The following is a 26,989-nucleotide window of genomic DNA, read 5'->3' on the forward strand; positions in this document are numbered from 1 at the left end:
ATATGAACAGACACTTCTCAAAAGAAGTGTCTCTATCTGGCCAGCAAACATATGAAAAAAAGCTCAACAACACTGATCATTAGAGAAATGCAAATGAAAACCACAATGAGATACCATCTCATGACAGTCAGAATGGTGATTATTAAAAAGTCAAGAAACAACAGATGCTGATGAGGCTGTGGAGAAATAGGAATGCTTTTACACTGTTGGTGGGAATGTAAATTGGTTAAACCATTGTGGAAGGCAGTGTGGCTATTCCTCAAAGACCTAGAACAAGAAATACCATTTGACCTAGCAATTCCATTACTAGGTATTTACCCAAAGGAATATAAATCATTCTATCATAAAGATAAATGCACGCGTATGTTCACTGCAGCACTATTTACAATAGCAAAGACATGGAATCAACTTAAATGCCCATCAATGGTAGACTCGATAAAGAAAATATCGTACATATATATCATGTATATATGGTACATATATACCTATCTAATTTAGATTGGTTCCTAAGGGACTAACAGATGTTGGTCACCAAGTGGCTTTGCAACCAAAACAATTACCTCAGGCAAGCCATGGTGAAAGTGATGCCTATTTCTGATTTGCACAAAATATGTCTTCACCCATAATATACACAATCTGTATGAAATATGGCCTGTCTTATGTTCAAATACATACACTTACTTAGGCACAAATTAAAAAATTCCCATAAAAAATAAAAATAAATACATAAATAAATGAGGCCCAGTTAATGTCTTCCTGGAACAAGACTCAAGTATTAAGGATTCACAGAGCTTCACTCTTTCCCTGTTTTGCCTTGAGGGCACCTTTTGCAAGGGATAATGAAGTGTTCTCACTGATTCTCTATTTGGTTTCCAGACTTTGATGTGCTTAAATAAAATTTTTGGTGTTGCCTTTGATCCAGTGAAGCCTAGAGGTGCCCTCCCCTTCGGGGAGGAAGTGAGTGTTAGTTCAGCCTTGTATGACCAAGGGTTAACAGCAGAGAGCATGGCACAGATGCTAGAAGCCAAGGCTTTGTTCACAGATAAACCTGAGACCAAAGCATGTCTCTGTCATTTACTAAATGTGTCATCTTATGTATGCTGTGTCTCTTCTTTAAGGCCTCACTTTACTCATTAGTAAAAGTGTTAAAATAATAATAGCTACCTCACAGGGTCATCGTGACTCTTGAAAGAAATAATGCAAATAAATATGCAGTACAGTGCCTGGTATAGATTATGTATTTATTACAAATTCACTGTTTATGTATATAAGGAAGGAGGAAGGGGAAAATGTACAGATGTGTTCCACCACCTAGCAACAGAGAGGATGGTAAAGGAGGCCTGGTGTGCCTCTGGGTTAGTTTGCATGGAGTGTGGGGCTTGGAGGAGTGTGAGAAATGCATTTGGTGTGGAGCATGTGATTGGGTAAGAACCAGCTTTAAAAGCAAGTTAGGGAAGTTAACTAGATATAAAAAAACTGTGGTAGCTTTTTGAACACATTGTATTGCAAAATAGCAAAACGTTAAGTGTAGGGTTTCCTGTCAGAGACTATGAAATTTCTTTTAAACATTACTGTGTACCAGGGACCATACCATGCCAGGGTAAGAATTATTCTACTAATTTTAAAGATGGTGATATTGTGGCCCAGTAAGATAAAAATTAGCCCCTGCTCACCTTTTAAATCCACCTCATCTATTAAATGGGGATTAAATCAGCATGTGTGAAGGTAACACCAGAGTCAGCCTGTGAAAAGCACCTCCCACAGAGTGGATGCTCAACAAGTACAAATGCCCCTTAATTCTGTGTTAGCTTTAAAGACTGGGCCTCTGTCCTATTCTTATGACCAAGTCCCAGGTTTGTCCAGTTCCACTCACCTCTTTGGTCCTGCCATGCCTGTGTTCCTGTGTGGGTAACCTGCTCAGAATTTGATTATTTTCAGCACTGAGCAGCTTTCTCTAAACCCCACTTCATGGTTGTGACTGTGCTTCTTCTTCTAGGCCTTGTGGACGGGAACCGCTGACCTCTGCCTGACTCATTTTATGAGGCCAGCATCATCCTGATACCAAAACCTGCAAAGACACAACAAAAAAAGAAAATTGCAGGCCAATATCCCTGATGAACATCGACGAGAAAAATCCTCAATAAAATACTGGCAAACCGAATCCAGCAGCACATCAAAAAGCTTATCCACCATGATCAAGTCGGCTTCATCCCTGGGATGCACACACAAATTCAATACACGTATCGATAAACGTAACCTGTCACACAAACACAACCAATGATAAAAAGCACCTGATCATCTCAATAGATGCAGAAAAGGCCTTTGATAAAATTCAACAGCCCTTCATGCTAAAAACTCTCAATAAACTAGGTATTGATGGAATGGATCTCAAAATATTAAGAGCTGTTTATGACAAACCACAGCCAATATCATACTGAATGGGCAAAAGCTGGAAGCATTCCCTTTGAAGACTGGCACAGGACAAGGATGCCCTCTCTCACCACTACTATTGAACTTAGTATTGGAAGTTCTGGGCAGGGCAATCAGGCAAGAGAAAGAAATAAAGCGTATTCAAAGAGGAATAGAGGAAGTCAAATTGTCTGTTTGCAGATGGCATGATTGTATATTTAGAAAACCCCATCGTCTCAGTCCAAAATTTCCTTCAGCTGTTAAACAACTTCAGTAAAGTCTTAGGATACAAAATCAATGTGCAAAAATAACAAGCATTCCTATACACCAATAACAGACAAACAGAGAACCAAATCATTAGTGAACTCCCATTCACAATTGCTACAAAGAGAATACAATACCTAAGAATACAACTTACAAGGGATGTGAAGGACTTCTTCAAGGAGAACTACAAACCACTGCTCAATGAAATAACAGAGGACACAAACAAATGGAAAAACATTCCATGCTCATGGATAGGAAGAATCAATATTGTGAAAATGGCCCATCAAGCTACCATTGACTTTCTTCACAGAATTAGAAAAAACTACTTTAAATTTCATATTGAACCAAAAAAGAGCCTGCATAGCAAAGACAATCCTAAGCTAAAAGAACAAAACTGGAAGCATCACACTACCTGACTTCAAACTATATTACAAGGCTATGGTAACCAAAAGAGCATGGTATTGGTACCAAAAGAGCATGGTATTGGTACCAAAAGAGCATGGTATTGTTGCCAAAACAGATATATAGACCAATGGAACAGAATGAAGGCCTCAGAAATGACACCACACATCTACAACCATCTGATCTTTGATAAACCTGACAAAAACAAGCTATGGGGAAAGAATCCCCTATTTAATAAATAGTGTTGGGAAAACTGGCTAGCCATATGCAGAAAACTGAAACTGGACCCCTTCCTTAAATCTTATACAAAAATTAACTCAAGATGGATTAAAGACGTAAATGTTTAAAGCTATAAAAACTCTAGAAGAAAACCTAGGCAATACTATTCAGGACATAGGCATGGGCAGAGACATCATGACTAAAACACCAAAAGCAATGGCAAAAAAAGCCAAAATTGACAAATGTGATCTAACTAAGCTATAGAGCTTCTGCACACAAAAGAAACTATCATCAGGGTGAACAGGCAACCTACAGAATGGGAGAAAATTTTTGCAATCCATCCATCTGACAAAGGGCTGATATCCAGAATCTACGAAGTATTTAAACAAATTTACAAGAAAAAACAAATAACCCCATCAAAAAGTGGGTGAAGGATCTGAACAGACACTTCTCCAAAAAAGACAATTATGTGGCCAAGAAACATATGAAAAAAAGCTCACCATCACTGGTCATTAGAGAAATGCAAATCAAAACCACAGTGAGATACCATCTCATGCCAGTTAGAATGGTGATCATGAAAAAGTCAGGAAACAACAGATGCTGAAGAGGATGTGGAGAAATAGGAGCACTTTTATGCTGTTAGTGGGAGTGTAAGTTAGTTCAACCATTGTGGAAGACAATGTGTTGGCTCTTCTGCAAAGGTCTAGAACCAGAAATACCATTTGACCCAGCAACCCCATTACTGGGTATATATCTAAAGGATTATAAATCATTCTCCTATGAAGACACATGCACACGTATGTTTATTGAAGCACTATTCACAATAGCAAAGACTTGGAACCAACCCAAATGCTATAAATGTTAGACTGGATAAAGAAAATGTGGCATATATACACTATGGAATACTATGTTGCCATAAAAAAGAATGAGTTCATGTCCTTTGCAGGGTCATGGATGAAGCTGGAAGCCATCATTCTCAGCAAACTAACACAGGAACAGAAAACTAAACACTGCATGTTTTCACTCATAAGTGGGAGTTGAACAATGAGAACTCATGGACATGGGGAGGGGAACATTACAGGGGGTCTGTCAGGGGGGTAGGAGGTTAGGGGAGGGATAGCATTAGGAGAAATACCTTATGTAGGTGATGGGTTGATGGGTGCAGCAAACCACCATGGCATGTGTATACCTATGTAACAAACCTGCATGTTCTGCACATGTATCCCAGAACTTAAAGTATTAAAAAAGAAAAAAAAGAATGTTCCCCCAGGTGGATTCTGATAGAGCTGTTTGGCAGGCTGGCCTCTGTGAAATAATGATGTAAGTGTTTAGATCACATGGCCTCAATGGCCTATTGCAACTCAGTGAGTTCATTGTTGGCTCACCACTGGGTTGGGTTCACAAATTAAATCCAGGTTAGTACACTGCTTTTCCTAGGAGTTTCTGCAACTTTTTCAAGACAAACAGTGTTCAGTGTTCCCTCCACATCTCCTCTGGATGAACCCATCTTAGTGATGTCTATGTGATGTTACAAGTCCTGCAGGACAACTTGGAAGCTCATCTGCTACAGCAGCTATCTAAGCATTTTCAACTTATTCTCATTCTAAGGTGCTTATGAGACTCTTGCCACATCTAAAGCATGACTGTCAAGCAAGTGGCCTCTGTTGCCTATTATCAGAAGCAGAAGTAGGAGCACTTCTGCCCACTGCATCTTGGTACTGGAGTCTCTAAGGAAAACCCAAAACAGTGAAGTACTGGAGGGAGTAATGCTTCACTCATATAGATAAGAGATGGAGTGAGGTCAGCTTCAGTTGTAGGTGTTTGTCCTCCATGGCTGGGGGTCCCTCCTGGCACCTGGCACAGGGTCACTGGCCTGCACACACCCGTCTTATGCTATAGTGGAGGAATAATGCCATTCCATTTCCACAGGGAACAGATATAATCATGGGGTTGGCCAGGTGCCAAACAGCACACATGCTTATGCAGAACAAAGGAGATACATTGAGTCTGAAACAGGGAAAGATATTCCCACCCAAGGTGACAAGTCCAGCACAGGCTGTGAGGACTCTTTATCTCTTGGTCAGGAAGTATTTCAGGCCCAAGGCCCATTCCTATCAGCTGGGAGGATGGCATGCTACTGTCTTTCCTAACAGTGACCTTGCTTATAGGATCCTGTGACTGTCACTGCCACAACCTAGTTTCAGATTTCCTCTTAGAAATGAAGATCTGCCCACATTCAAAGCTGTCATTATCAAAGCCATTTCTCTGAACTCTTCTGAAGAATAATCTTGGAACATCTGATATGTAATGTCTTTTAAAATACTGTGGAAAAAAAGATAGTCCTGTTTAGATTGAATCTTCCAGATTCATTAGCTACTGGGCTAGGTCTTACTGATGCCCACTTTTGTTGGCATACTAGAACTTCGTAAAAAATTGGTCTTCTAAACTGAAAACCTTGGAAACTTTTAAACATTGTTCTGATTTTAGACAGGATATTTTAGAATTTTGTATATTTGTATGCCATTTTACGTTGCCTTTATATTAATATATGCCAGAGGTGCTGTGTATTTTATTCCTTTTCAGCATCTGTATTTGTTTACTGTGGAGAGTTCCCATGGTAATAATAAAAAGGTGATTTTTTTAAATACCCAATTTATCCCTTGACAGTTTCCATGCTACTCAAAACAAGATAGGTTTTGTAAGTTCTGGTTTCACAGACTTGTAAGTTTCAACATTTTCTGTATTGTAGAAATCAATATCCCTGAAAGCATAATGATAATTAAAATGTCTTAGAATTCCAGTATAACCAAGAATATCCTGGCATGAAGTATTAGGTCATCAATTTGTGAGGAACATTGAGAGGAATTGAAATGGAATTAGGTATAATCACTCAAACAACAGTAGGACAGGAGGACTTTGAGAGAGATAGTTTGTCATCGTATCCATGACTGGGGATATTTTGGTTAGCTTGCCATGTCAGTGCCTTGTTCATCAGAGTAAATATCTTGCCCCACCTAATTATTCTTGGGCTGCTATATCCTTGCTCCCCAGATGTAAATCCCAGGCTGTATCTGGAAAAGACTGAAGAAACAACTAAGTCTGCTTTAGTTTCAGGCATGCTGAATGTTGGCCATGTTAGAGAGCCTCGTAAAACAAACATTTAGGTTGTAGTGAGACAATGGGACACATTAAGAGATTTATCTGGCCATTTATTCCCTTGCCAGTGAATCTCCAGTAAAAATGTATCTTGTGTGACTCTAAGGTAACATGCAGTCTTTTCATGAGTTTATAGAGACTTTTAAATCGAACAATGAGAGAAGAGGGTATTTTCCCTTATTTCAAGATGGGAAGATCTGGGGTTAAGGGTGGTCAGAACATACTTTTGAAGTAGGTTTATTAAAGAGGACTTCCATTCAATTCAGAAAGGAACTGAGTATATGCAGGAAGAGAAGCAGAGGTTGAGAGAGGCTTCTGAATTGAGAGAACTGGAGGTATGCCTTCCATGGGAACTTCAGAAGATAGCTCACATTTTTACTAGGGAGTATTCAGCCCTAAGTTCCAAAAACAATTCATATGTTCTCCCTGCTTTTTGGTTTGTCAAAGAGACTCTGAAATTTAATTACTTAATTATTGGGTCTCAAAAACGTTTATTCCTATAGACCATAATAGTTGCCAATTAAAATGGAATTAATTTTCAAATATTAAAATGCATTTGAAACTATTCATATTTATCTCGAAACAACAAAAGTAAAACAGGACAAGACATTGAAGAAAAAACGTAAAATACCTCTTACTGCATGCTAAATAAAACAAATTTAAAATCTGATATTAACTAGACTTTTAATCTAGACGGAGGGACCACATCTGTTCTCTCCTAACACCCCATGAAAATCCCTCTCAAAATGTACATGTATATATTTTTTAATTGCAACAGCTCTGATAAGCCAGATATAGACTGGCTGGACTTGAGAATTTACAAATCCTGCCATATCAGTGGTGTTGGATTGAGAAACACGGTCATGGATTCTATTTGTTCCACCCTGTGGCATGGAAAAGTACACATCATCTGGCAGAGGATATGAAAAAGCTCTCTGTTACCAACACAGCCTGTTGCTAGCTCACAGATTCCAACCAGAAAGTCAGGCAGCCACATTCCTTTCTGTATGAGGATAATATTTTATAGTCAGCCAGATCAGAGTTCTTCTCCTCTTTTTGGTCTTCTCTTTTCCTTCTTGCTTAGAGACTATATTAGAGACTACTCCTAATTAGAAACGTATATGTTTCAGTAGAAACCATGCCAGATGTGTGATGCAGTTCAGTGGAATGTTAGGGAGCAACTGGTGGTGGCACTTTCAATTGGGATTGTAAACGTGACAGATGGGGGCCGAGGCAACAAGAGCCTGGAAGCATGAGCCAGTGAGTGTGCATGAATGTGGGAGGGTTTGTTGGGGGCATCACATCTTGTCTTTGGAAAAGAGGTAATTGAAGACTATGCCTAAGTTTTTAACAAGGTCAAGAGATTCTGGCAGTGAGGGAAGCAGGTTTATTTATTTATCTAGAAAATACAAATTGAGCATCTACTGTGTGCCAGATGCTGTTTTGGTGGCAGAGAAATATCAGTAGAGAGACCAGGGCCTGGTTCTAGTGGGGAAGGAGAGGGACAAAAATAAGTAAACCATTGAAAACTAGAATCTTTGATCATCATCAGTACAATTAAGAAAATAAGATGGGGCTGTGTGGCAGAGTGATGAGGGCTCTTTAGACCACTCCATTGCAGCTACAACATAGACTGAGCCCAAGTCTTCAGAAAGTGTACAGAAGAAACCAGAAGAAACAGTTTCTGTCATTCCTTTTCTTATTTGATTCTCACCATACCCTATTATGCAGGTACTATTACTATCTTGTTTTATAGTTGGAACAAAGCTAAGATGATAAATGGGCAAAGATGAATTCTTATGAGAAATAATAAAAATAATTAATAAATATCTGAAACATGTTAAAATTCATGGGTAATAAATGCACTAATAATTAAAGGAATGAAATTTAAAATTATAATTAGATATAATTTTCAATTGATCAAATTTGCAAAGATAAAAAATAAGACCAAATTCCTGCGAGTGATGGTGGTGTAAAATTTGGCTCCCTCATTTGCTTCTCAGGGGAAGGTTAATTGGTATAACTTTTCAGTAAAACAGTCTTACCTATAGGAATAAATACCAAGCAAATAACCAGAAAAGCAAATAAAGATTCATATGGCAGATACTAACTGCAGTACAATTTATAAAATCCCCAACTGGAAACTACCTACATGTTTGACAGCAGGGAAATATTTCCATATGTACAACCATTACATTGTCATTAAAGATGATGTTCATGAAGATTTATTAACAGCATGGGGAAATGATTATTAAAATATATATTTTTAAGTAGACTAGAAGTTGTATATGTGGCATGGTGAAGTTCGGTAACAGAACCACCTGAGGTCTAAGTGGACACATGACTGTTCAATTAGAAATTACATTTCACAGTCCCACCAACAGTGTAAAAGTGTTCCTATTTTTCCATATCCTCCCCAGCACCTGCTGTTTCCTGATTTTTTAATGATTGCCATTCTAACTGGTGTGAGATGATATCTCATTGTGGTTTTGATTTGCATTTCTCTGATGGTGAGTGATGATGAGCATTTTTCATGTGTCTGTCGGCTGTATGAATGTCTTCTTTTGAGAAGTGTCTGTTCATATCCTTTGCCCACTTTTTGATGGGGTTTTTTGTTTTTTTTCTTGTAAATTTGGAAAACACTGTGGCGATTCCTCAAGGATCTAGGACTAGAAATACCATTTGACCCAGCCATCCCATTACTGGGTATATACCCAAAGGATTATAAATCATGCTGCTATAAAGACACATGCACATGTATGTTTATTGTAGCACTATTCACAATAGCAAAGATTTGGAATCAACCCAAATGTCCATCAGTGACAGACTGGATTAAGAAAATGTGGCGGCCGGGCGCGGTGGCTCAAGCCTGTAATCCCAGCACTTTGGGAGGCCGAGACGGGCGGATCACGAGGTCAGGAGATCGAGACCATCCTGGCTAACACGGTGAAACCCCGTCTCTACTAAAATATACAAAAAACTAGCCGGGTGAGGTGGCGGGCACCTGTAGTCCCAGCTACTTGGGAGGCTGAGGCAGGAGAATGGCGTAAACTCGGGAGGCGGAGCTTGCAGTGAGCTGAGATCCGGCCACTGCACTCCAGCCTGGGCGACAGAGCTAGACTCTGTCTCAAAAAAAAAAAAAAAAAAAAAAAAAGAAAATGTGGCATATATACACCATGGAATACTATGCAGCCATAAAAAAGGATGAGTTCGTGTCCTTTGTAGGGACATGGATGCAGCTGGAAACTATCATTCTCAGCAAACTATCGCAAGAACAGAAAACCAAATACTGCATGTTCTCACTCATAGGTGGGAATTGAACAATGAGATCACTTGGACACAGGAAGGGGAACATCACACACTGGGGCCTATTGTGGGGAGGGGGAAGGGGGGAGGGATAGCATTAGGAGATTTACCTAATGTAAATGATGAGTTAATGGGTGCAGCACACCAACATGGCACATATATACATATGTAACAAACCCGCATGTTGTGCACATGTACCCTAGAACTTAAAGTATAATAATTAAAAAAAAAAAAAAAAAGAAACTACATTTCACAGTTTCTCTTAGCAAAGTGTGGCCACACAACCAAGTTCTGGCCAATGGCATGTGAGCAGAAATAATATCCATAATTCTAGATCATGTTCCCAAAAGGAAGCTGCTTGCCTTCCAGGTCCTTTTTCCCTTTTCCCATAGGCTGATGGATGAATGTGGCAGTGGGGTAAGCTGGTTTAGACCATGACAAGAACAACACTGTAAGAAATCGCAAAACAAGACAGAAGGAGCTTTGATCCCTGAATGATCTTGTGGAGCAGAGTGTCTACCTGCTGAACCTATCTGATTGAACTTTAATGAGAGAAGTAACCTTTTATCTAGTTTTCAGCTATTGTGATTTGGTCTCAGTAAAACAAACAGCTGAAATAATATCCTAGTGAATACAGATAGCACCTCTGCAAATTATGTACAACATTTTCCTTCTTTATTATTATGATTATTTAATACTTAAAGACACTAATGGTCTTAGTGATAAAGCTAAGAGGCAAGTTCTGATAGATTTGTTAATGAAAGCAGAATGCTTGACACTATGCCTCTGCCATTCTGGCAAACATATTTGCGTATGTTTCAGAAAAGCACTTAGATATAACTCTAATAATAACAGAGCCAGATACAAATATAAAAAGGTGAAAGCTTTGATTAGTTTCTATAAGGTTTTAACTAGATCTCAGACCTGTGGAATATTAGTGGCTATTTTTGTTTTCCACTCCCGCCCATTGCTCCCATAATGGGCTATTGTGTGCTCATTGATTTAGTTGACTTCATCAGAGATTTATCTCCATAGATTGATAAATTTTCCCAATTTGGGAGAAAGGGGAGCTTCCTGTACCGTGAGTGACTAATAGGCAAGAAAGAGGGACAGAGACGAGACAGAAACATACCTTTCTCTTGGACAACTTTACTTCCTTCACTTCATCAGCATTATTTACTAGAACCAAGATAAACAGTCAGTCGAGGTGAACTTCGGGAGCCTAATAGACTACACGGCAATGCCTCATTGTTCTAGCAAAGGAAAGCTATGGTAGAACCAGCACAGGAGGGACAGATCGGAGGGGATGGGGGCACAGAAACATAAATGGAGACTGAATTATGGAGTGGGGGGAGATGAAGGGAATGATGAATAAGAGAAGGTCAAGTCTAAATCCAAGCTTGGCAATTTTGACCCAGTGTCAGGTAGGCTTTGGAATCCAGAGGCTTTTAAGCTTTAGAGAAAAGAGGATGGGACAATCAGGTGGAGTAGTGTCCTTCAAGAAAATCTTTCCTGTCTAAACATGAGGTGAAAGAAGAGCAAGGATAAAAACCCAGTCTTCAGAGAAATCAGCTGGCTGAACCGAGGCCAAATAACAGCCTCCAGTCCATGATTCAAGGAGAGGACAATACTATATTGGCTGACACTGATGCCTTGTGGAGTTGAAGGAGAGACCCAGGTATTCAAGGGGGCTACACAGAAGGAGACAAGAAGATGAAAGGAACTCTTAAATTTATTGAGCATCTAATATTCCATTTAATTCTTGCAGCAACCCTGGGAGCATCCTTAACAGAAATGTTTAGTGTTTTGATCAAGATAATTAATTTAACAGGTGGAGGATTTAGATTCATCTGACTCTAAAATCCATATTCTCTTTTTAAATACCATTTTGAGAATTCTCAGAGATTGTTGCCCAATATTCTTCCATAAATTGAGGATTAAAGAAGACTAAGATATTCCCCAAACTTGATGACTTGCCCCATGAGAACTACTGATTTAAGTCCCACAAGCCTCTGTGTTAGTTCACAGAGAAGGAAGAGGAAGCCTATGGATAGATAGGGAGAAGCCCAGAGGAGAATGAAGGATGGTTCTGCTCCATTTTCCAGAATCTCTGTTTGCTTTGTTCCAGATTAACTCCAGGTGGCCTGACACTATATTGATGACCACAGCAACCTTCCAAAGGATTCACAGGAGCCTAATAGCCTTCAAATGAAGCATCAAAATACAGTTGAAATTGATCAGGAAAAAGCAAGTGAAATTAATCATAATATACTTAAAAAAAAAATCCTGAAACTAAGTAAATATCCATCCACAAGGGAGGAGTTAAACAAATCACAGGGCATTTTTCTCTTTATGAAACCAATTAAAAAGGTGGTTGAATTAATTATACTTCCATGGATGGATATCCAGGATGTATTGAGTGCAAAAAGCAAGTTAATGAGAACAACAAAAATGATATACCTATATGCTCATATACCTCTGTGTGACACAGAGAAAGGCCAGGAAGAATATATACCCTTTAATGGTTATTTTGTGGGGAGAGAAGGTGGAATGGGGAAGGAGTAGAGCAGTGACTTTTCCTCTTCATGCATTTCTGCATGGTTTGAATTTTGGGAAGATAAATTGAGCATTTATTATTGTTATAATTTAAAATAAACCCAACGCAAAAGTGAACAGTCAGTAGAATATAACAATCTTTCTGAGCCAGAGGCAGAGAATGATGACTTAAGGTCATGGATAATTCTGTACCAGCATCTAATACAGAAATACAGACACATGCTGAAATCTGCTCCAGTTAGGAGATCCAAAAAAGTCTGTGCCAGGAGAAAAAAACAAACAACCCCATCAAAAAGTGGGCAAAGGATAGGAACAGGTACTTCTCAAAAGAAGACATTTATGCAGCCAACAAACATATGAAAAAAGGCTCATCATCACTGGTCATTAGAGAAATGCAAATCAAAACCACAACGAGATACCATCTCACGCCAGTTAGAACGGCGATCATTAAAAACTCAGGAAACAACAGATGCTGGAGAGGATGTGGAGAAATAGGAATGCTATTACTCTGTCGGTGGGAGTGAAAATTAGTTCAACCATTGTGGAAGACAGTGTGGCGATTCCTCAAGGATCTAGAACTAGAAATACCATTTGACCCAGCAATCCCATTACTGGGTATATACCCAAAGTATTATAAATCATTCTACTATAAAGACACATGCACATGTATGTTTATTGTAGCACTATTCACAATAGCAAAGACTTGGAACCAACCCAAATGCCCATCAATGATAGACTGGATAAAGAAAATGTGGTACATATATACCATGGAATACTATGCAGCCATAAAAAAGAATGACTTAATGTCCTTTGCAGGGATATGGATGAAGCTGGAAAGCATCATTCTCAGTGAACTAATACAGGAACAGAAAACCAAACACTGCATGTTCTCACTCATAAGTGGGAGTTGAAAAATGAGAACACATGGACACGGGGAGGGGAACATTACACACTGGGGCCTGTCAGGGGGTGAGGGGTAAGGGGAGGGGTAGCATTTGGAGAAATACCTAATGTACATGATGGGTTGATGGGTGCAGCAAGCCACCATGACATGTGTATACCTATGTAGCAAAACCTGCATGTTCTGCACATGTACCCCAGAACTTAAAGTATCATTTAAAAAAGAAAAAGAAAAAAAAATCTGCTCCAGGCAGAACTGCAGCTAGTAGAACAGGAATCCAATTTTTCCTGCGTTCCAGCGTACTTCAGCCAGGGTTCCTAGTAGCATTATCTATTCCTCAGCAATTCCTTTAACTCTGAACCTCAGGTTGACCTCTTGTTTCTCCCCTGAAACAATTTTTAAATACTTTTTTGTCCCCATCAATTTACATTTTAATGTTTACTGGGTTTATGACACTGTTAGATTCTTTGTAATAGGTGCTAAAATGTATGTAAAACTTTTGCAACTTTTTTCAAAGATGAATACAAGGCAATGCCTCTTAGAATGTTATAATCAAAGCAGATGTCACTAGCATGTAGTATATGTTTCTAATGAAATTTAGAAAATACTGTAAAAACATTAATTTTCCCCCAATTTTATATATAGTTGATTTTCTTTCATTTATCTTTGAAGAAAAAGTAAGGGTTAGGAGGAAGATGTGGAAGAGATCAGAGAGCTGAACAGAAGAGAGAAAAGTAAGCAGGAGAATTATGAAAAATGGTAAGAAATTGAGAGATGAGATAGCATCAGTGAAATTTTGTCTGGACCTACACGTCCTTTCGAGCTCCTGAGTGGTGCCACAATGCAACTGGCATCCTGTGAAAGTAAGCCGTCAACTCTACTGCATAACTCTCTGTGTGAGTCCTGAACCACTTTAACCTCTTGCCTGTTCTGCAACTTGGTTTGCTTCAATCCCTCATGCTTCTGATCACTAGATTTACTTTCCTATTTGTAGCCTAACCTCATATCTTGGAATTGACATGTGGTGTTTATGACATCTGCTCTCATCCTTAACTAGGGTTCAGAGTTCTCCTGTGTGGTAGGCAGAATAATCACCCTCCCCTTCAAGATGTACATGTTCTCATACCTGGAACCTGTGAATATGTTGCTTACATGCAAAGGGGAGTTAAGATGGAATTAATAATAAGTTAATTACAGAGGGAATTAAGGTTGTCAATCAGCTGACCTTACAATGGGGAGATTATGCTTGATTATCTTGATGGGCCCAGTATAGTCACAGGGGTCCTTACCTGTGGAATAGTGAGGTACAAGAGGAGCTCAAAGGGATGCAATATGAGGGGACTTGCCTTGCCGTTGTGGCTTTGTAGATGGAGGAAGGAGGTCACAAGCCAACAAGTGTAGAACAGCCTCTAGAACTTGGAAAAGGCAAGGAAATGTCCTACCTAGACCCCACAGAAAGGAATGCATGCGGCCTTGCGGGTGCCTTGATTTTAGCCTAGTGAGACGTGTACCAGATTTTTAACTACAAGAGGACTATAAAATAATAAATCTGTGTGGTTTTAAGCCACCAAACTTGTGGCAATTTGCTATAGCAGCAATAGGAAACGAATACACCCTGGCTACTTTAAAGCTGTTCTCCTGGTCTGTCCTAAAGCCCTTTGTGCCCTTTGCACCCTTTAACTTCATGGAGTCTTCTATGGGCACTAAAAAGGAGGTTCTGAATGTGGCCAGGAAATGGACTACCTTGTTCAGAGACAAGTTAACCTACTCATGTGTTTCTCCTTCCATCCCAACTACACCTTCACTCTTTCAGCAAAGAGCTTCTTCTCAGCACTGTCCCAAGATTTGGAAACAGAGTGAATGGGGATACATGATAACAGGCACATATTTGAGATATGATTGGTTTTAGGGCAGTTTCAGAACTGGATGATTGATCCCATATAAGTTCAATGGAAACAGCTTAGCAAAAGCTCATGATTATTTATGGCCAGTGGAAGTTAGATTGCTGTTCTGTGCTCACAGACAAGTAGAATTATACTAGGTTAGGGCTAATAGATACCTGTGTAAATGACATTGAGGATTCACTGCCCACTCTCTAAATGTGAAAGAAGTCATAAGCGATGGGATTGGGGAATGGGAGAGGGCACGTTCCTATGGGGGTGTGGTCACACATGGTCTTCAGGTGGGCGTGTGGAAAGCCCTCCCAGATTCTGATAGATAAACAAACATTGACTGTATAAGATACCCGTCCTGGTAGATTAGTCATTCACAAACTTCGGAATACATAAAAGTCACCTGGAGACTTTGTTAAAAGATGTAGATTTCTAGTTCTCTTCCTAGTAATTCAGATTTAGTAAGCCTAGGGTGTATTTTTGACATGTATCCAAGTGATTCGTATGCAGGTAGTCAGTGCAGCTCACAATGAGCATGGCATTGAAGAACACTGTGTGGGACAGAGATACAATTCAAATAGTCTTGTGCTTTGACTTAAAGAGGAATCTGTAATTTCCCAATTTGTTTTCTGCTTTGATCCTCTTCACATGTGTATACTCTTTCAGCATTTTCTCATTACATAATAATTTGCAAGCGATGGGAGGGGAGAGTGGGAGAGGGTATGCGCCTATGGGGCGTGATCACACATCATGGTCTTCAGGTGGGCATGTGGAAGGCCCGCCCAGATTCTGATACTATTCCTCTATTTCCTACTCCACTCACCAATAGGTGATTCTCAGCTCCAAGAAATGCAGACGTCCCTTAGTGGGGCATTTCTGGGTGTGAGGAGACATTCGCAAACACTTAAGGCACTGTGGGACTTGTGTTACAGGTGAGTAGCAGACAAGACCTTTCACTTGGAAATGTTCCTTTCCTTCCAAGGTAGGGGGAAATGATCCGATCTCTTCTCCGAGAGAATTTACTCTCCAAAGTCTAGTTTTCCTTTGATCTGGATGGGTGAGAGGTGGGGGTCCTGCCTACGGTTGTGTAGGTTGAGCATGAATTCCCAAAGGGTGAGTGTAGGTAGAGTCCAGTTCAGTCCTACTCAGCAAGCTGGATGCTGGAGCAAGGGCAAGAGTCTGGCTAGAGGAAAAGCTGCCTTTTAAAAGTCCACACAAGGTCTCTGCTAGTTGTGACCCTACCAGGTGGCAACCTCGAGGGTTTCTCAGTCTTAACTCTCCCCTTGAATTCAGTAATTTCAGGACTGGGGTGATAGGAAAAGGAAAAACAGAATGAAATTTAGGAAGAATTCTGTTTACTGCTACATTTTCCAACAGTTGGAAGTCTCTGCTTTCCTGACAATATTTGGGCTTCCTAAAAGACGCGCCTGTACAACTTTAGGTGGCACTCACTCATTTACCCACTGGAAAAACAAATTCCTGAGTGTCGCATTATGCTCTTGTGTCTTGTCAATCCTCTTATTTGCCAATTTCCAGCTTATCAGCTAGACTTGCTTAATGCCTGAGGCCAAGGTACTGCAGTATCTCTTAATTAACTAGTTGCAGACAGCTAATTGCTTAACTGCAGTATCTCATCAGTATACAAAGTATATTGACTCCAAATTGGAAAAATGCCTCTGAGCGTTTTTAAAGTATTACAAAACTTCTGTTGGAAAAGGCATCTTTTAAAATACCCACCTATGGAAGAGCTCAGACAGAGGAGGATAAGAGAGAAGTGTGGGGGAAACACACTTGAAAGAGTTGTTTCACTTTTCATCTCAATCCCTTCCCCTCCATATTTCCTATGTCAAAATGATGGCTTTAGAGATTCTGTAGAAGTACTCGCCTCTTCACAACCTACTCCACTCTCCTGGAGATGACCACAACCCCTGAAATGCTGTGCCCCACCCTTTCTGAGCAGGTTCCCATCCTGAACTTCTGACTTCAGTAAATTTAGAGAGCTGCCTCCTGCCCAGTCTACAGGCCATTAAAGCTGCAGGAAACATTTCTGATGAATGTTTTCAGTACTTGGCTCCCAAGCACTTGCTGACCAGCCTCTTTGGTCCAGATCCAGCCTTGCCTCCAACCTTGCCAGCTGGAGTATCTGTGGCTTCCTGTAAAAGGCCAGACATACTGTCTTTATTAAAGTGAGATTAACAGGTGCTAAGGAGGGTATTACAGATCATTAGCTACCTAATCATTAAAGTTCCGAACTGAGGAGTTCTCCCACGTAGACCATACACTGTGCTCTCACTAGATGGCCAGGCCTGCGCTGGGCACTTCATAGAGAATCCAACTCAGTCTCCACACACTATGAGCTAGAGATTATTCTTGATTTTTATTTGATAAACTTGAGGTGCAGAGAACTGGAATAATTTGTCTAAAGCTACACACATACTTAGAAAAAAAAGTGCAAGGGAAAAAAAGTGCTTTAGAGGAAAGGCGGCTAGTGAAACACATCATATTGAGAGTAAATACTCATTTAGAATGAGTAGATTGTTCTTTCTGATTCCTCTGCTGGGTCAGCAGATCAGTGCTGCAGTGATATTTACCGGGTTCAGAAATGATTTCACTTCGTTGGTCTCATTTGATTCTTTGATTCCTTATAGCTGAAGCCTGTCTTCGCCAAAATGGAGATCTAAGACATATGTTATTTCCATTTTTCCTCTTCTGTCAGTTTAATACATATAGTGACCACTTTTTTTTCCTTGAGAAGTACATATCCTGTACATTCATGTGGGGAAAAAGAAAATGCCAGTATGTCACCAAAAGGTTAGCAGTTCACAACCTTGGCTGCACATTAGAATCACATAGAGAGATCCGGGAAGTCCCCATGCCCAGGCCATACTCCCAACCTGCTAAATTAGCCTGTGTGTGTGTCTTCCTGATATTTCTAGCAGTGCTTCTTTAACTTTACATGAACACAAAGCACCTAGGGGTTTTAAAATGCAGAGTGTGGTTCAGTAGGCCTGTGTGGGTGCTGAGACCCTGCATTTCTAACAAGCTCCCAATTGAGGCCACTGTTTCTGGGCATCTCCATGTTGGGGTTAGTGAGGCTGTAAATTAGTCACTTTCAAAATATGGTTCCTGCATCTGTGGCATCAGCATCACCAGGGATCTTGTTAGAAATGGACATTTTTGGGCCCCTCCCAGACCTAGTGAATCACTAACTCTAGGGGTGGAGCCCAGCAATCTGGTTTAACAAACCTCCAGGGGATTCTGATGTACACTAAAGTTTGAGAACCACTGCTGGAGAATCGTTTCCAGTTTACTCCAGGGTTAGGCTTTTGGGAGGCAAGAGAGTTTATCCACAGTTTATCCAAAGCAATGGAGAAGGTTTATTACAAGAATACTTGTGGAAATGAGACTAGGCTTCATAGTAACCCAGGAACAGTTACACAACTAGGACATATGTGACAAACCACTCACAGCAAGGCATCCCAGAAACTGGGATGTGTCTGGGAGCATCTGGAGTGACCACCCAGGCTGACTCATTGCTTGTCCAGCTGTAGGAGTTCACTGTTTCTTCCTGCAGTGCCTTCTCTTATCATGACTCAGCAATTCTTCCCCATCTCTGCTCCCAGCATAGTGGCTTAGTTGGAGTCCTGGAATGAGATTACTTGAGTTAGAATTCTGGCTTATTATGTGTACTATCAGGCACTTTACCTAATCTCTCTTGGCTTCAGTTTCCAGATCTTGAAAAATGGGAATACTAATGCTACCTACCTCATAGACTTGTTGTAGGATCAAATGAGATAATGGGTGTAACATGTTTAAATCATTGCTCAGGACCCAGTAACTGTTCACAATATCAAGCTGTCATTATTGTCTTTTTGTGTCTTTATACTTCTAGTTATATCTACAATTAACTCACTCAATCTAAACCTTGAGTTCAAATGTTTGCGAAAGAGGCACAGATTGCTGTAGTGAGTCACTGTCATGGTTATTGGTCTTATCTCTCCCACCAAGCATCTGTGCACATCCTGTATTTTTGCTGTCTGGGGTTAGATGTCCTCCTCTGGTCTCTAGTACTTCATGTACTTGAGAAGATCCATTCACGTTAGGACTAAAAGAAGGAAGAAAGCACGTGTGATGTTGCGCCAGTCCAAGGCAGTGTGCCCTTCAGGGTGCCTTATTCCCTTAGCTTGGCCCAACCAGTTTCACCATCTGCTGATGACCTTTTGTGTCTGACTCCACAATTTAGAAACCTATTACATGAATCTATCAGATTGTAACTTGGCACATGGGTTACAGGAGTGGGAACTCTGCTGCACTATCACTTCTGCCTTCTCCTCTGGAACCACATAATCACCAAACTAGTGAATTTAAATGAAAGGGAGAGGTGCCACTCATCAATAGAGGCAAAGAGGATGCTAACCTAGGAATGACACTACAGGTTTAAAAAGCCGTACCCTTCCCACCCTCCCCGGAACTTTAAAAAGAAATGCCTTTATCATTGTTTAGGCTTGAAGAAAACAGGAGCTGCTATCAGTCGCTTAGAAACACTTTCCAGCTGGGCTCCTACAACAAAACTGCTGGGTTAATCCACTCAGATGTGTGGACTTTGTAGCTCACAAATGTTAAGAGCAGTTTTGTAATGAATCCTCCAAGGACAAGACAGTCCTTATTTGACTAGATGGTAACTACTAGCTCTTTCCCTGTCTACTCACCTCTGAGTGATGAGATACAACCATACAAAGTGTGAGATGCTTCCCTTTATAGTTTTGAATTTGCATGGTAGCATTTCATTCTTGATCAACTAGAATATCTCTGCCGTCTTCACTTTCTCCTTGTAGGAAAGCAGACAGAAAAAATATTTTGGGCTGAATGTGGTGACTTATGCCTGTAATCCCAGCACTTTGGGAGACTGAGGTGGGAGGATCATTTGAGCCCGTGAGTTTGAGACCAACCCAGGCAACTCACTCTCAATCCTTGTCTCTACCACCACCACCAACACCACCACCACCACCAACACCACCACCACCACCACCACCATCAAAAACAAAACAAAATTAGCTGAGTGTGGTGGTGCATACCTGTAGTCCCAGCTACTCAGGAGGCTGAGGTGAGAGGATTGCTTGAGCCCAGGAGGTCGAGGAGTGAGCTGAGATCATGCCACTGCACTCCAGCCTGGGTGTCTCAAAAAAAGTTTAATGATTATAATGAAAAGTCTCATAATGATCTGAGGACACCCATTGGTTCCTATACCTTCTGTCTGTATCCTGCACTTATTAGCTTCTTCATCAGAGGGTTTTCAACTTGAAAGAGATAATCTGGTTTAATGTCTGAATTTGAGTAATCTAGGGTATATACAAATCTCTTTTAAAGAAAATACATTCTTGCAGATCTTCAACATTACCTTTATTACTTTTTATTATAAAATTTCTGAAATATGTAAAAATATAAAACTACATGTGTGCTATGCAATCATAAAAACTAAAACAAATTTGCAAATTAAATATAAACTGGGCATGGTGGCTTACGCCTAGTACTTTGGGAAGCCGAGGTAGGTGGATCCCTTGAACTTAGAAGTTTGAGACAAGCTTGGGAAACATAGTGAGACCTTATCTTTACAAAAAATCAAAAGATTAGCTGGGCATGGTGGCATATGCCTATAGTCCCAGCTCCTCTGGAGGCTGAGGTGGGAGGTTGGCTTGAGCCCAGGAGGAGGAGGTTGCAGTGGGCCGATGTTGTGCCACTGCACTCCCACCTGGGTGACAGAGTGAGACTCTGTCTCAAAAAAACCCACAAAACTATATATAGATGTAGATACGTGTATGTATATATAAACAAAATGACAACCAATATAATTCAAATTCAAGACAGTTTAAAAAGCAGGTATTGGTTGAACTTAAATTGTCAATGATAGGTATATTAATAGAAAGATGAGTTGGTATAATTATTTTTACTCATGACAATCTTAATTATTGCTAATAATCATTTAAATTGTAATTGTTATTATTTTGCTATTTTAATTATAAAGTCATTTTAAACTACTGAAGATTGGTCAATTTAGAATGCACACTCCCCACACTGGAAAATAATAAGTATAATTTAACAAAAGAGTGTTTACTGCGTCTTTATCAGCAACATATGCCTGGCACTTAGCAAAGGTACAGGTGCTTGCATGTTTGAATTTTCAACACTGTCATGAGCCATATAATGATTCAGTTTTTCCATCACTTTTCTATGTACAAATTACCTCAAAAGTCTTGCACAATAAGTGGTAACAGTATTTGCCCTCAGTTTGGTGTACACCTGATTGTGAACACAAATACATAGGCAGCTATTAGAATCTCATGTTCATCCAGATGACACAGCTGTGTTGCATTAATATTTATTTTATGAAAATGAAAACACAAGGTTGCATTCTTACAGACCTTTTGAATTTTGAGAAAAATCTGAGGACCCTCAGAGGTCCTAGGGCTCCAAATCAAGAAACCTCAGTTGAATTATCATCTGATTCAGCCCCATTTAATTCTCACAGAAACCTATGACATAGACGCTAGCATCAACCCAACTCTACCAACGAGGACTCTGGGGCACACGGAGGTTAAATAACTTGTCCAGCACCACACAGGCAGTGAGGGAGGAACCAGGATTTCATCCCAAGTCCATCTGTTTCCAAAGCCTCTCTTTTTGAGAACTCAGTACCCCTACTCTAGAAAATCTGTTCAGAATCCCAAGGGAAGTGCATAGGAATGATCACTGGGCAGACAGGGACACATGCCTAGCTTCTTTGCAGTTTCTAGAAAAAGTTAACCATAAGCTGAATTAATCTAATGCAGTGCCTCTTTTATGGGACAAAGGTCTCAATTGTAATGAGAACTGATTTACCCCACATGTACTTTCTCTCAGAATCAGCCTCAAAGTCTTTAGGCCTCATCTGGACATTTGAGGCCCTTACCTGAAGCCAGTGATGAGCTGTATTGTTGGATGAAAATTGCTGTCTGTGTCTTGAAGTCTGGCAGCTTGTTCATTCATTTATCCATTAACTCATTGTACAGAATAGTGGGCTAACCTTCCAGGTATTCTATCAGTATAAGAAAGCAACTCACAGGTCCTGACTCTAACATACAGACCTAGAATATTGCCTCTGGTTCCCTTACTATTGGGCATGAGTGCCTCCTTCTTTCTCTCTCAGAAGAAGGCATGAATTTGCTGTAGGGTGGTGAAAAAATATTAACTAATCTAGGCATCAGAAACTAGGTGGAAGTCCTGCTTCTGCTCCTAAAAGCTCTGTAACCTTCAGCAAATCATTTATCTTCTCCGATCACGATTTTCCCACCTTTAAAACAAGAATATTGATAATGAATTTATTGTGAGGGGTCCGTAAGACCATGTGTATGACAACACTACGGACTTTGAATATTTTCAACAGTAGAACAGGTTGTTATATTTTTATGTCCCCCAAACACTTACTGAGTACTTATTAAATGTCAGTATCTGTGTTGGCACTGGAAATACAAAGATTAGACACGATCCCTGATCTTAATGAATTTGTAGTCTAGTAAGGGAGATTAGTGTTTAAATAAGAACATCATGGTGTAATAAGATGGACAACTGTAGAAATATATGCAATGAAATAGAGGCGGTACTCAAAGTGACTTGAGTAGGACAGTTTAAGCTACATAGAGCAGAGACATGATCTTAGCTTCTAACTACCATTACAAGTCATAGAAACACCCAGAAGCATGGTGTGTTTGGGAATTAAGATCAGTGAGGTGGGGCAGGATGTGAGGTAAGTATCCCTAGGTCACAGAGGACCAAGGCTCCAGACTTGTTCTACTTTTGCTGTACCATGATTAGATACCGTCGTAATGCTCACCCGAGCTATTTCCTTTCTACCCAGAACTGTAGAAAGTAATTGTTTCGTGCCAGTTTAGAATGTACTTGGAGGATGAAAAACATCAAACATTCTCCATTTAATTGGCTTTTGTTGCTATTTATGCATTATGGTTGCAGGACCAGTTCTGAGAATTTTAGAGCCACCTCAACAGGGTGTTCCGTCTTGTTCTTTTTGGTAGGTCTCCTTTCCTTTTGGCAGGCTGTTAATTTCCTCTGAATATATAATTTGGCCTCTGCAATGTTGCTCTTTTGATGGCCTATTTAGGCCCCCAGAACTAGAATACACTTGGCCAAATGCATTATAAACAAAGGAGATTTTACCTCTGTAGTTCTTTAGGAAACATGTAATATTTCCATTCCTTCTATGAAGTTGAATGCCTGGAGCACTGAGTGAATTAGCTTGTCTTTTTGCCTTATTGAATTGATCAGAATATTTGGCATCTTTCATTTTCAACTCTTGTCGTCATTATAACCTTGTGACTTTTGTGAAGAATGTGGTTTCTATCACATAATTCTATGAATTCAATCAAACCATGACTCAGAAAGTGTTGATATCTTCTGAACGACATTTTCAACAAATGCCCCAAACAATATGACTTGAACATCAACAGCCATTGAACTAATGAAAGCTGGAGCGTGTATTATTCTCAGTCCACTGCCTTAAACCTCAGGGAACAATTAAATACCTATGTATTGGAGGCAATGAAAAGAGAAAGTGAGTATCATAAGTCTGTGGGCCCTTTTGATTTGGTTTGACTGCAACAAGATTTCACAGCCTACATCACAGCCACAGGCCCTTCTTATAAATAACTTTTTCAGTCTGAATTTGAAAATGTGCAGGTAGTTTTTAGAAAGTGTGGTCTGGATCAGAGGTCTCCAACACAGGATGATCACACCCACAAGACAATCCATTGCCACACTGGAATAATATATTATAACTAAGTACATATATAGTATGCATAAACTATCAGAACTAATATAAAATGTAGTATTTAAATATAAAATTAGTTATCATATATTAGAATTAATATAAAAAAGGATGAATCAGAACTTTATGCAATGAAGAAATTGGTTGTGCCCTCAGATGGTCTAGATTTCAGATGGTCAAGTGCTGTCATTCATCCTTTTCTTTCAGTATCTTAAGAGGGTTTACAGTTCACATATATAAGCATGGGAAATGGGCAAGGGTCTTAAATGATTTCTGTATTGAAATCATGTGATAAAGGTAATATCAGATAGTAATGCAAAGTCCGTGACAGAGGTGATCACATCTGACAAGAAATTGACCCATCACTTCAACGTTATAAACAAAACTATTTGAAATATGGATTTTCTTATGAGCTGAATTGTGTCTCTACCCCACCCAATTCATATTTTGAAATTCTAACCCTCCAGTATCTCAGAATGTGACCTTTTCTAGAGATAAGGTTTTTACAGAGGTAATTAAGTTAAAATGAGATCATTAGGGTGGGCTCTACCAATATGACTGGTGTCCTTATAACAGAGGAAATTTGGACACAGAGCTATGAATAGAGGGAAGAACATGGGAAGACCCAGGCAGACGAAAAACATACACAAGCGAAGAAGAGAGACCTGGAACACATCCTTCCCCCACAGGAACAGCTCACAATAAGCCAATGCCAACACTTCGATTGATCTTGGACTTCCCGCCTCTAGAACAGTGAGAAAAGAAGTTTCTGTTGTTTAAGTCACTCAGTCTTAGCTCTTTATTAAAGTGGCCCTAACAAACTAATAGAGATTCACATCCAGTCTCATTAGCAATGTGCCTTAGTCATTGTACGTTATGCCTTGAGTTACTAATTAATGATAGTATGAAGCCATTATGACTAGAAAGACATTTGAAACCATGCTTTCAGAACGTGAAGACAAAGACTTTACAAAAAATGAAATATATTCAATTCACTGCTGTCAATGAAAATACTACCATCAATAATAAAATTTCTAAGAGAAGAATAAAGGATTTTTTGTGCCATTAAAAAATAAAAAATTTAAAATAGCGACATTTATTTTAATTTGGATCCTAAAATTATTTTATGTCCACTTTGCTATATAGGTAATATGATAGTCTACACAGTAGTACATGTATATAATTTACAAATAAATATACATGAATATGGTCAAATGCTAAAATGTTTTATTGATGAGGTATGTAATTAAAAATGTTTGGGGACCACTGGCCATGATAATGTGGCTTAGATTCCTCCTTTCTAAACCTAGCTATTTTAGATTCTGCAGATATAGGACATGTTAGGGCAATTTATCAAGGAAGTAGAAGTTCTGAACTAACCAAAGTTTCATTATAAGAGGAAAGAGTTTACGAATTGGATGACTCATATTCGCCTATGAAGATTTAAATAAAAATGTTTTCTTTATAGGTATCAGGTTCTAAAGATAGTTTCTAAAGTGATTTAAGTGAAGTTGTTTTTAGAAAGTAAGTTTTGTTTATTTTTTAAACACTTGACTTCTATTCAATACTATTGGTAAAATTCCCACAGTGGCAAGAAAATCAGGCACAGCCCTCCAAAGTAGTGAAGGGTACTTAACAACCCATTTATTTGGAAGTTGTTTTGGTATTTTGTATAGAAGAAAATCAGGAAGTTCAGCAGCTACCTCTGGAGAATGCAATTTGATTCAGTCAGAGCATCAGTGTGTAGAACTGGGTAAGGAGAGAATTTCACACACATCACACACACTCATATATACACATGAATACATATAGACATGCATACATAGACACTTACACATACACATAGACTTATATACTCACAAATACACACACACATACACACACCAGCATGTATGTATCCTAGGGGAAAGACTTTTTACCAGAGACAAAGCTACTAACTTCCATGGTAGGAGAATATATAAGGCTGGATGCTGTGGTTCATGCTTGTAATCCCAGCACTTTGGGAGGCCAAGGTGGGAGAATTGCTTGATTTCTGGAGTTAGAGACCAGCCTGGACAATATAGGGAGACCCTATCTCTACAAAAAATTTAAAAAAATTAACCGAGTGTGGTGGCATGCACCTGTAGTTCCAGCTTCTTGAGAGACTGAGATGGGAGAATCGCTTGAGTCCAGGGGGTACAGGTGAGACTGTGTTGGCTGTGATTGTGCCACTGCACTCCAGCCTGGCCAACAGAGCAAGACTCTCTCTCTCTCTCATTGTGGAATCATGATTAAATGATGATTACTATATATAGTACTATATATATAAATATATAGTCATATATATATACACGCACATATATATATATAAAGTCAGAAAACTCCATAGACATTAGACCTCGTAAGGCAAGTCATTGTGTGCTTACATGTCCCAAATGTTTTGTTCTTTGGAGCCTTTTTAAGAATGGAAGAAAATAAAAAATGCAAGAGCCTTTTATGATCATTTATTGTGCCACTGTTAATTTGAAGCCTGCCACTCATAACATGGAGAATGATGATTGCTTTATATATAGGAATATATAGTAACATATATTACTATATCTATTTATATGTAGTATATATTGTTTTACATATACTATATTATGTATGTTATAAAATATAATAGATAATATATTATATATTACGTATAAAACAATGTACACTATATATAAATGTATATGGTAAATTAATAAATGTATAAATGTGTGTATAAATGTATATTATATATTATATATCCCAAAGGATGGTTAAGCTTTCAAAAGGCAGGGATAAAATAAGGGGCAATTTAGGAAAATAGGAATATATAGTATATTATATATAAAACAATATATACTATATATTACAATATAATTATATATACTATATAAATGTATATGGTAATATATATGTTACTATATATTTCTATGTATATAGTACTATATGTATAGTAATCATCATTCCCCATGTTATGAGTGGCAGGTTTCAAATTAGCAGCGGTACAATAAATGATCATAAAAGGCTCTTGCATTTTTTATTTTCTTCCATTCTTAAAAAGGCTCCAAAGAACAAAAC

The 26,989-nt window shown here is 39.2% G+C and overlaps 1 long non-coding RNA gene across 1 annotated transcript in view; it reads right to left on the reverse strand.

The window, feature by feature from the left end:
* Positions 1 to 21,197: 21,197 nt before the first annotated feature.
* Positions 21,198 to 26,989, reverse strand: part of LOC144329739 (uncharacterized) — a 32,646-nt gene continuing 26,854 nt past the window's right edge. The window contains exons 4-5 of the long non-coding RNA XR_013395374.1: positions 23,314 to 23,678; positions 21,198 to 21,402 (exon numbers count right to left, since the gene is read on the reverse strand). This is a non-coding gene — a long non-coding RNA (uncharacterized LOC144329739). The remainder of the gene's footprint in view (positions 21,403 to 23,313; positions 23,679 to 26,989) is intronic.

The sequence above is a fragment of the Macaca mulatta genome, chromosome 7 (assembly GCF_049350105.2).
Source record: "Macaca mulatta isolate MMU2019108-1 chromosome 7, T2T-MMU8v2.0, whole genome shotgun sequence".
In the NCBI taxonomy this organism is placed as follows: domain Eukaryota; kingdom Metazoa; phylum Chordata; class Mammalia; order Primates; family Cercopithecidae; genus Macaca; species Macaca mulatta.